The 10,415-nt window shown below is 38.0% G+C and overlaps 1 long non-coding RNA gene across 2 annotated transcripts in view; it reads left to right on the forward strand.

Moving 5' to 3' along the window:
• Nucleotides 1–10,415, forward strand: part of LOC309503541 — a 44,387-nt gene that overhangs the window by 18,229 nt on the left and 15,743 nt on the right. For both annotated transcript variants that reach the window (XR_014207709.1, XR_014207710.1), the window contains one exon: nt 9,211–9,240. This is a non-coding gene — a long non-coding RNA (uncharacterized lncRNA). The remainder of the gene's footprint in view (nt 1–9,210; nt 9,241–10,415) is intronic.

Raw genomic sequence — 10,415 nt, forward strand, 5'->3', positions numbered from 1 at the left:
ATAAAAACAAGATCTCATACAAGTATGTTTTTGCAATCATAACTTAAGTATTGTGGGCGTTTATATTAATCTTGGACATTTCTGAGACAATCCAGCATTGATTTCGAACCCTTTAGTAACAAAAGATATCACATTAGAAATAAGTTATTGATTGCATTTTAAGCAGTAAGTTTTACATCAAATCACATTAATGATGTAAACAAATAAATCAGACAATGCACCGGCAATTTAGTGATATCCTCGCAGTTGTGGTCTTGAGATCAAATCCTGAGTCCTCTAAGTTTGAGACCAAGACAAGGCCGAGTAGAAATGCGGTCGAGACCGAGACAAGACCTTTGAAAACTGGTCTGAACTGGTCCTACAACACTAGTGGAGCCCCTTGAATCACAGCGCAAAGAAACCATCTAAATACTGTAAAAACTATTTTTCAAAGTTGTAAATAAAACAAAGATTACTAGAGTTACGTTTTATAAGAAAATACTATTGTCAGTCTTTCAATGTGTCATTTCTTTATAAATATTTCTGAAATTTGCTAGCAAAAAGTTAGCCCTTTACCAAAATGATTCCAGTGCATCATGGCAGCCAGTTTTGCACAAAAAGCAGACGACACAAAAAGCCATTCATCTACAGATTTTTGAGAGGAACAGTTTGGCACTTTTTTTTCTTCTTTTTTCGACAGCCTATCAGGAAACATCAAGAGCATTTGTAGCGTTTTTCCGCATAAGTGCACACAAGTGGCGCATTTGGCTCCAGGCACTAGACAGATAGGTCTCGCAACAACCGATTATCAAGGAGAAATCCTCCCGATGTACAGTACACACTACAACATTTACACCCTCTGTCACCACGATGAATTATGTGATTGCAGTCAATGAGAAAATCTACTGTATTTTGAGCGCCATTTACAGACAGGAGCGAGAGAGAGAGAGAGAGAGAGAGAGAGTAGGGGGTTTCAATCCGGCGGCGTGTGTTTTGCGGCCCATGTTGAGAGAATGTCAGCGTTTAAAACGAGCGTTTTGATTAGGCGTGGATTGAGGAGTCTCTCTCTCTCTCTCTCTCTCTCTCTCTCTCTCGTCCTGGGTGATTAGACTAAAACGGTGTCTCGTCTTGACTGGAGATCGCAGCAGTTCCACATAACACGCTCCGTGATTGAAGGTCGAAATATTTTGAATTCTAATGGAGGCTGGCTGGATGAATTGCCTGAAATAGACTGTCGAATTTCCCAACACCCCCTTCTTCCCTCCTTCCTTCCCTCTTCCCATGTCCGCTGTGAAAAGAACGGTTGGGAATGGCTGTGCTTGATGATCATAGAATTACTGGATGGTGATTCTAAACCCCTCAAAGAGGAGTTGCTATGGAGATCTCGTTCCAAACGGTGAAATGATTCCCCTTAGAAAGCCCGGAGAGCAGAGGGTTGAACACATCATTGTTCAGGTGGTGGTTGGTTAGGAAATTGCCGGTGGCTGAGCAATCACAGCGGCGGCTATAGTTAAGGATCTAAAACGGTTTGCTCTCGGAATGGTGTGGGACAACACGGATGTGCATATGATGGTTCCTTTCAATCAAGCCGGGGCAAGGGAAATGACAGACAGAGAGCTCCCGTGAAAGACGAATGAAAACCATTATTGTCTCTCAAAGCTAATGAAATCTGGGACTGTCCTGATATATCTATTCTTTGACTGCATGAATCTCAGAGCCGGTTTGAAAGGTTATCTTCCCTGTCAAGTGAAACCTCTCAATGTCTCATCTCCCCGGCGCTCTCGGCCTGTGTAATATTATGTTAATGAAGTATTTCGGAAAGGTGTCTTTGTGAGGGAGAGAAAACATTTCGACCCCGCGACAAATGAGCTTTTCAAGTTGCACGGCGTTTATAGACACGCCGTAGTTTGTCGCCTCAGATCCGCTCACGGCCAAAGGCGAGTCCATCATATATTTCGTGTACGTAACCGGATTATTTAGTTGTTTTGCAGACGGAGGTGAATGTCTTCGTCTGACAGACTCGTAAAGTAGCTTTTACGATCTTGAATACCATTCGTGTTGAACGTCTTAACGGCGAGCCAAGGAATGCAAGTGATCTAGATGTGCTCTTCCCTTTTCTCGTGTGAGAACACGCACAGGAAGCGTTCTGCTCTGAGGACTGTAATTTGAGTGAATGATGTCGATCACATGATCTCGCAGCCATCGACAACAAAAGACACGGCTCTCTGTCTTCAATGTGTCATATGCTTACTAATGGACGTTGAGCGTTATCGGAATAATGTGCTGTGCTGTAAACACCCAGTTTATCATAAAATACAGCTTGTGCAACAAAACCCCAATAGATTGCATGCATCACATTAAACATATAGGCTAGCTCTAATGTAATCTGTAAATCACTGGACTATACGGAACAAATGTGCAACAACACCAAAAATGGAGTTTAACCCTCTACTGCATAGCGTTGCCCCCAGGCAAAGGAAAGTTTTCTTAAGCCCTGTGTTCAGTACATTTTTCTTTAAATGATTGCAACTAATTATAATGTTTGAAAAAGTATCAAAGAACAGTCCAATAAGGTTTGGGAGTCACTATCAAGCACCATTTGAAGGCGGGACGTCCTTTTCTGACACATGGTCACAGGAGCACATGGTGTGAGATGAAAGCAAGATTATTTGCTTTAGTAATCATATTTAAAATGACATGAACTGTACATAAAAAATATGTGTGTGTGTATGAAGGTGTAGAGAAGCCTTTTGGCAGGTTTTGTGAATTTCTTTTTATTTTGCATGTTCACAAATTCAGTTTTTCTTTTTGTTGCCTCAGGGCAACGTTATGCGATAAGGGGTACTTTTCAAGGATGTCTTGGACAATACCTCACAATGGCAAATAATGTGTTACAAGTAGGGAAGATGTAGGGTTCCTGGGTGCACAGGAACACCCAAAGTCACCAAAGTGACACTAATGTGCAGCATCCACAGTCATGTTAGAACAGAAAGGGGCCATCTACAAACTGTTCCCACAAAGTTGGGAGCATGAAATTGTCCAAATTGTCTTGGTATGCTAAAGCATTAGGAGTTCCTTTCACTGGACCTAAGGGGCAAAGCCCAACCCCTGAAAAACAACCCCACACCATAATCCCCCCTCCACCAAACAACCCCACACCATAATCCCCCCTCTACAAAACTTTACACTTGGCACAATGCAGTCAGGCAAGTACCGTTTTCCTGCCAAACCCAGACTCGTCCATTGGATTGCCAGTCAGAGAAGCGTGATTGGTCACTCCAGAGTCCAGTGGCGGCGTGCTTTACACCACTGCATCCCACACTTTGCATTGCACTTGGTGATGTAAGGCTTGGAAGCAGCTGCTCAGCCATGGAAACCCATTCCATGAAGCTCTCTACAAAGTTTGGAGGTCTGTAGCTATTGACTCTGCAGAAAGTTGGCGACTTCTGTGCGCCTCAGCATGTACTGACCCCACTCTGTGGCCTAGTTGCTGTTGTTCCCAATTGCTTCCACTTTGTTATAATACCACTAACAGTTGACCGTGGAATATTTTGTAGTGAGGAAATATCACGAATGGACTTATTGCACAGGTGGCAACCTATCACCGCGCTTGAATTCACTGAGCTCCTGAGAGTGTTTGTTGAAGCATCTGTATGCCTAGGTTCTTGATTTTAAACAACTGTGGCCATGGAAGTGATTGGAACACCTGAATTCAATGATTTGGAGGGGTCCCAATACTTTTGTCATTATACAGTAGTGTATATGGGGTTGATTAGGATACATGAAGTACATGATATGACATGACGCACTACATGATACAAACCTATGTCTGTATCAAATCAAGTATATTGATGTGTTTCAAGTGTTTTTCCCTTTTTACTTAAATGATTTCTTGACATTTTTTAATAATTTTTTTTATTTTTGTATTGCTCTCTGAGAATTGTATAATGATCATTTTCTCTATGATTCTTTACCATTGTTGCATAACGTTGCCCTCAGGCAACAAAAAAATATTTTGGGGTGGGGGGGTTGGGGGAGGGACATTTTTCAATAAATCAATCAAATGTTCCCAAATGAGCCAGGAAATGATGTGAAATAATTTTTATCATGTGTCATCAAAATTCATGCAGTAGAGGGTTAAATCTAAAATAATAAATGCATTACAATTTAACATAAATCACAGATACGTTTGTATACATGGCAATAAGCAAATAGCTGTACATATTGTAGCTAGTATGTGATAAGTAAATAACTAGAAAAGACATCAATATATATCCTTAAAAATACACACAACGTCTGTCATGACAAATGACATCTTCATTAACTACAATCATTTAATATACACTGAATTTAACATAAATGAAAGGTTATATTTGAAACAAAACACATATGTATCTTTAACATGCAAATTAATGTGCTGCGCATTAAAGACCCAGTTTATCATAAAATACAGTTTGTGCAACAAAACCCAAATTGATTGGATGCATCACATTAAACATATAGGCTAGCTCAACGCTATCTCACCACCAATTCGTACGAATTCGTACGAATGATAAAAAGTTGGCTAATTCGTACTAATTCGTACGACCTCACTCGTACGAATTTGTACGATTTGTCTAAACCCACGTGATGGGTAGGTTTAGGGGCGGGGTCAGGGGTAGGTCATTCGTATGAATTCATACGAATTGGCCAATTCGTAAAATATGTACGATTTTGCAAAAATCTTACTAATTCGTACGAGTCAGGTCGTATGAATTTGTACGAATAAGCCACCTCATAGAATTTTTACGTTTTCCCGTGAGATAGCGTTGGCTAGCTCTAATGTAATCTGTAACTCACTGGACTATACGGAACAAATGTGCATCATCTTGTTAAAAATGGAGTTTAAATCTAAAATAATATATGCATTACAATTTATCATAAATCACAGATATGTTTGTATGACAATAAGCAAATAGCTGTACATAGCTATTATGTGATATGTTAAAAACGGTAACTCTTTACAATAAGGTTTCATTAGTTAACATTAGTTAACTACTTTAGTTAACACGAATTAAGAATGAACAAGACTTCTACAGCATTCATTAATCTAAATTAATGTTAATTTCAACATTTACTAATACACTATTAAAATCAAAAGTTGTATTTGTTAACATTAGTTCATGCACTGTGATCTAACATGAACAAACAATGAACGACTGTATTTTTATTAACAAAGATTAATAAATACTGTAACAAATGTTTTGTTCAATGTTAGATAATACTAATGTCAACTAATGAAACCTTATTGTAAATGTTACCAAGACATCAATATATATCCTTATAATTACACACACAACTGCTGCACTGAGCGTCTCTCATGACAAATGACATCTTCACTAACTGCAGTCATATAATATACTCTGAATTTACCATCAATTACAGCTTATATGATGTGAAACAAAACAGATGTATCTTTAATATGTAAACTATTGTTTCTAAATCTAAAGGTGGACTGATTTTGCTCATTAGTTCTTGAACACGTTTTTAAAATATACGCTTTTTAAGTTTCTGTTTAAGTTTCTGTTTAGTTGATCTGCAAACCTTCAAAGGTTGAATCTGTTCACAGGCTGTTCAACCGTCTGAAACTGTGTGTGTGTGTGTGTGTGTGTGTGTGTGTGTGTGTGTGTGTGTGTGTGTGTGTGTGTGTGTGTGTGTGTGTGTGTGTGTGTGTGTGTGTGAACACTTGTGTTTGCTGGTCTGTGTGTGTGAACACTTGTGTTTGCTGGTGTGTGTGTGTGTGTGTGTGTGTGTGTGTGAACACTTGTGTTTGCTGGTCTGTGTGTGTGAACACTTGTGTTTGCTGGTGTGTGTGTGTGTGTGTGTGTGTGTGTGTGTGTGTGTGTGTGTGTGTGTGTGTGTGTGTGTGTGTGTGTGTGTGTGTGTGTGTGTGTGTGTGTGTGTGTGTCAGTGTGTGTGAACACTTGTGTTTGCTGGTGTGTGTCTGTGTGTGTGTGTATGAACTCTTGTGTTTGCTATGGTGTATGTCGGTGTGTATGAACACTTGTGTTTGCTGGTGTGTGTATGAACACTTGTGTTTGCTGGTGTGTGTATGAACACTTGTGTTTGCTGGTGTGTGTATGAACACTTGTGTTTGCTGGTGTGTGTATGTGTGTATGAACACTTCTGTTTGCTGGCGTGTCTGTGTGTGTGAACACTTGTGTTTGCTGGTGTGTGTATGAACACTTGTGTTTGCTGGTGTGTGTCGGTGTGTATGAACTCCTGTTTGCTGGTGTGTGCCTGTGTGTGTGTGTGAACACTTGTGTTTGCTGGTGTGTGTATGAACACTTGTGTTTGCTGGTGTGTGTATGAACACTTGTGTTTGCTGGTGTGTGTATGTGTGTATGAACACTTCTGTTTGCTGGCGTGTCTGTGTGTGTGAACACTTGTGTTTGCTGGTGTGTGTATGAACACTTGTGTTTGCTGGTGTGTGTCGGTGTGTATGAACTCCTGTTTGCTGGTGTGTGCCTGTGTGTGTGTGTGAACACTTGTGTTTGCTGGTGTGTGTATGAACACTTGTGTTTGCTGGTGTGTGTGTGTGAACACTTGTGTTTGCTGGTGTGTGTCGGTGTGTATGAACTCCTGTGTTTGCTGGTGTGTGTCGGTGTGTGTGAACGCGTGTGTGTGCCGGTGTTGTGGCTCTACAGATCTCTCGTCTGGCTGTTCTTCTACAGATGAAGGCTTTGGCTGGGTCAGACAGCGCAGACACACACACACACCTGCTAATGGCCCCTCCAAACACACAGTAACTAAAGAACAGCAGTAAAATGGTAATTGCCAGATAGACTTGACTTCTGAGGCTTCTCTCTCCCTCTTTCCCTCCTCCAGAGCTCATTTCTTCACGGTTCTTCTGCCGGCTGTGGCGCCGTGCCCTCATAAGTGCGGGGAACTTTACCCAACCTGTTGTTAAAGGACTAATTGTGGAGATTTCCCCTCGGCTCGTCCTCCGCTATCTGTGTTTATTCAGACATCAAACACACGCTTTCACTCACTGAGAAATGTAAATATGAGGGAAATGCAAGAGTGCTCAAGATGCAGGACTTTTCTTTTTTTAATCTAATGCATTCAGCTCGAGTTTTGTCTATACTGAAACAACAGAATATTACTGTACAATATATTGCTCTGCATTCATTAGAAACTGTATTCAAAACATTTTAAAGGAATCCTTGCTTGGAATGATGAAATACTGACAGAAATTTTATATTTAATATTCAAAAATATTATTGATCATCATTATATGAGAACTGAACAGAGACATCACTGTTTTCTCCAGAGCGGCTATATATATATATAAACGAACTAAATGAATGACTTTTTTACAACAAAAACATCCATCACTAGAGCTGCTGTACAGCCGAAACAATCTTTGTTGCATTATTTTCCTGTTATCACTGTAAAGCTGCTTTAAAACAATCTATATTGTAAAAAGCGCTATATATATATATATAAAAAAAAAATATATATATATATATATATATATATATATACGAACACAATTGTGCAAGTAATTTTAATATACATATTTCTGGCCATCAGGACCGACTCGTATCATTTTTTTCTCTCTCTCTTAAAGTTCAAGCATTAACGCAGAGAACAATAGCACATTTTCTTCCCAATCACCGCAGAACTGGGAGCCGGCAAATTGAAGCAGCAAAACAATAATTCCCTTGATTAGCCCCTTTCTGTGTGGGGTAAGTGAACTGTTTATACTGTGGAGTACCTCAGAGAGAGCAGAGCCACCAAAACAGCCTCATTAGCAGCTCTGGGATTAGATAACTTCATTTCAGCAGGACGAGCAGAACACGGCAGCTTTCTGCAGACTTTACCTTACACACTGTGTGTGACGCGGGGCAGAGCAGCATGATGGAAATATGAAACATGTAGCTTCATAAACCCTATTACCACTTTTTTTTTTTTTTTTTACATATAATACGTTATCTATAATTGTTAATTATATACATTCAAATAATTAAAAATGTCATGAAACGGTGACTCGTATATTTTAATTTGTTCATTGGTTGAATGTCCTGATCTGTTAAACTTGATATAATGATATTAGATATTATAATATTAGATGGAACTGATACAAATTAAAACTTCTGATTTGTTTCCTATAACATATAGAATCATAAAACTCTTTGAAAAATAATATTTTGTTTTGTTTTGTTGATAACCGATAGAATAATGGAATATTAGAAGTGAAGCCTTTGTTTTGTTTACGCAATCATAGAACTCAAATGAATTAAAGCTTTTGTTTTGCTTGATAGCATAATAGAATAATAAAACCTTTGAAAATGAATATTTTGTTTTTAACCTACAGAATAATGCATTTTTTGAAAGCAAAGCTTTTGTTTTGTTTTGTTTTGCCTATAGAATCACAGAACTGAAACAAATTAAAGCTCTTGTTTTGTTTGATAACACACAGTATAGAATCATAAAACTCTTTGAAAAATAATATTTTATAACATACAGAATCATGGAATTTTACAAAGCAAAGCTTTTGTTTTGTTCTGCTTATGGAATCATGAAATCAACTAAAATGAATTAAAGTTGATAACATATATAATAACAAAACATTTGAAAATTAATATTTTGTTTTGTTTTGTTTTTAACCCACATAATAATGCATTTTTTTTAAAGCAAAGCTTTTGTTTTGTTTTGTTTTGTTTTGCCTATAGAATCACAGAACTGAAACAAATTAAAGCTCTTGTTTTGTTATAGAATCATAAAACTCTTTGAAAAATAATATTTTATAACATACAGAATCATGGAATTTTACAAAGCAAAGCTTTTGTTTTGTTCTGCTTATGGAATCATGAAATCAACTAAAATGAATTAAAGTTAAAAAATAATTTGTTTTGTTTGATAACATATATAATAACAATTTAATATTTTGTTTTGTTTTTAACCTACATAATAATGATTTTTTTTTAAAGCAAAGCTTTTGTTTTGTTTTGCCTATAGAATCACAGAACTGAAACAAATTAAAGCTCTTGTTTTGTTTGATAACACACAGTATAGAATCATAAAACTGCTGATATCCTATTGAATCATGAAATTGTTACAAAGTAAAGCTTGTGTTTTGTTTTGTTTTGTTTTGTTTTGTTTTGTTTTGTTTTGTTTTGTTTTGTTTTGTTTTGTTTTGTAGAATCATTAAATATTATCAAGTGAAACTTTTGTTTTGTTTTGCAGGTGGAATCTTGGGACTGTTACAAAAAGAAGGTATACACTTTACAATAACGTTTCATTTGTTAATTTGCTAACAACTAACAATGAGCAACATATTCTTACAGCATTTATCAACCTTTGTTGATGTTAGTTAATAAGAATGGCTTTAATAATGTATTAGTAAGTGTTGAGACTGACATTAATAAATGCTGTAGAAGTATTGCTCATTGTTAGTCCATGTTATAAAAAGCAAAATCAGTTTTGTCTCATTGTTTAGGTAAGTGAATCATCAATATGCTCTAGCTCAAACTTGTTTGACATGGTTAGAGTGACATGTGAGATATACGGTATGAATAATGTTCATGACGTCTTGTACGCGGGGCCTGTGCTGTCATCGGCCGGCTCCAGAGAGGTGTCAGTTAAAATGCCTTCAGGCCAATCGCACAAAACACACACACACACAAATACCGATCATGTCCCCCACTCAACGATTGTGCATCATGATTTATGAATGACAAAGTGTGCTTGCTTAATGAATATAGACAGTCTTCAGCTTGCAAGTACCACATATTTGGTATGCAAACACATTTTTGGACTGTAAAAGTTAGCATGTGTATGCATGCACTGTACATAGCCATGTCTGTGTGTGTGTGTGTGTGTGTGTGGTTGTGTAATGATGAGTCTTACTGTTAAGGGTTTCACACAGCATGCAGGCTTTAACTTCATGAAAGGTCATGTGACCCCCTGCGAGTGCCGTGAGTGGTCAGACTCGTGACTCATTACGTCTTGAGAAGACCTGTAACACAGGCAGTGATTGGTTCTTGTTCAGCACCAATCACAATTTAGCTTTTTGTCTGTGTGCCGGCTATAGCAGCCCTACCAACATAATGATGGTTGTACTGAATCAGACCTGAAGTGTCTAAGAGATTCATTATCTAATCACTGCCAGGACGACCCTCCACAATATACCCTGATTATGATCAGAGGACCCTACACTCGCACTGTCTTCCCTTTCATATATGCAACAAACACTGCGTGTGGAGAGAGACCTCCGTGTTACGGATTAGGGCTGTTTCAATATGACTGTGTCAATAAGAGTCACGTCTACATTATCTCATAAAAACATCACGAGGAAGAATTCGTTTTCTCAGGCTCAGACTTAAATTACAGGCAGAAATAAAAGTTTGATGAAAGTGTAACATTATTAGGTATGAGTCAAGAGCCTAATC

The sequence above is a fragment of the Leuciscus leuciscus genome, assembly GCF_965113295.1.
Source record: "Leuciscus leuciscus genome assembly, chromosome: 7".
NCBI lineage: Eukaryota > Metazoa > Chordata > Actinopteri > Cypriniformes > Leuciscidae > Leuciscus > Leuciscus leuciscus.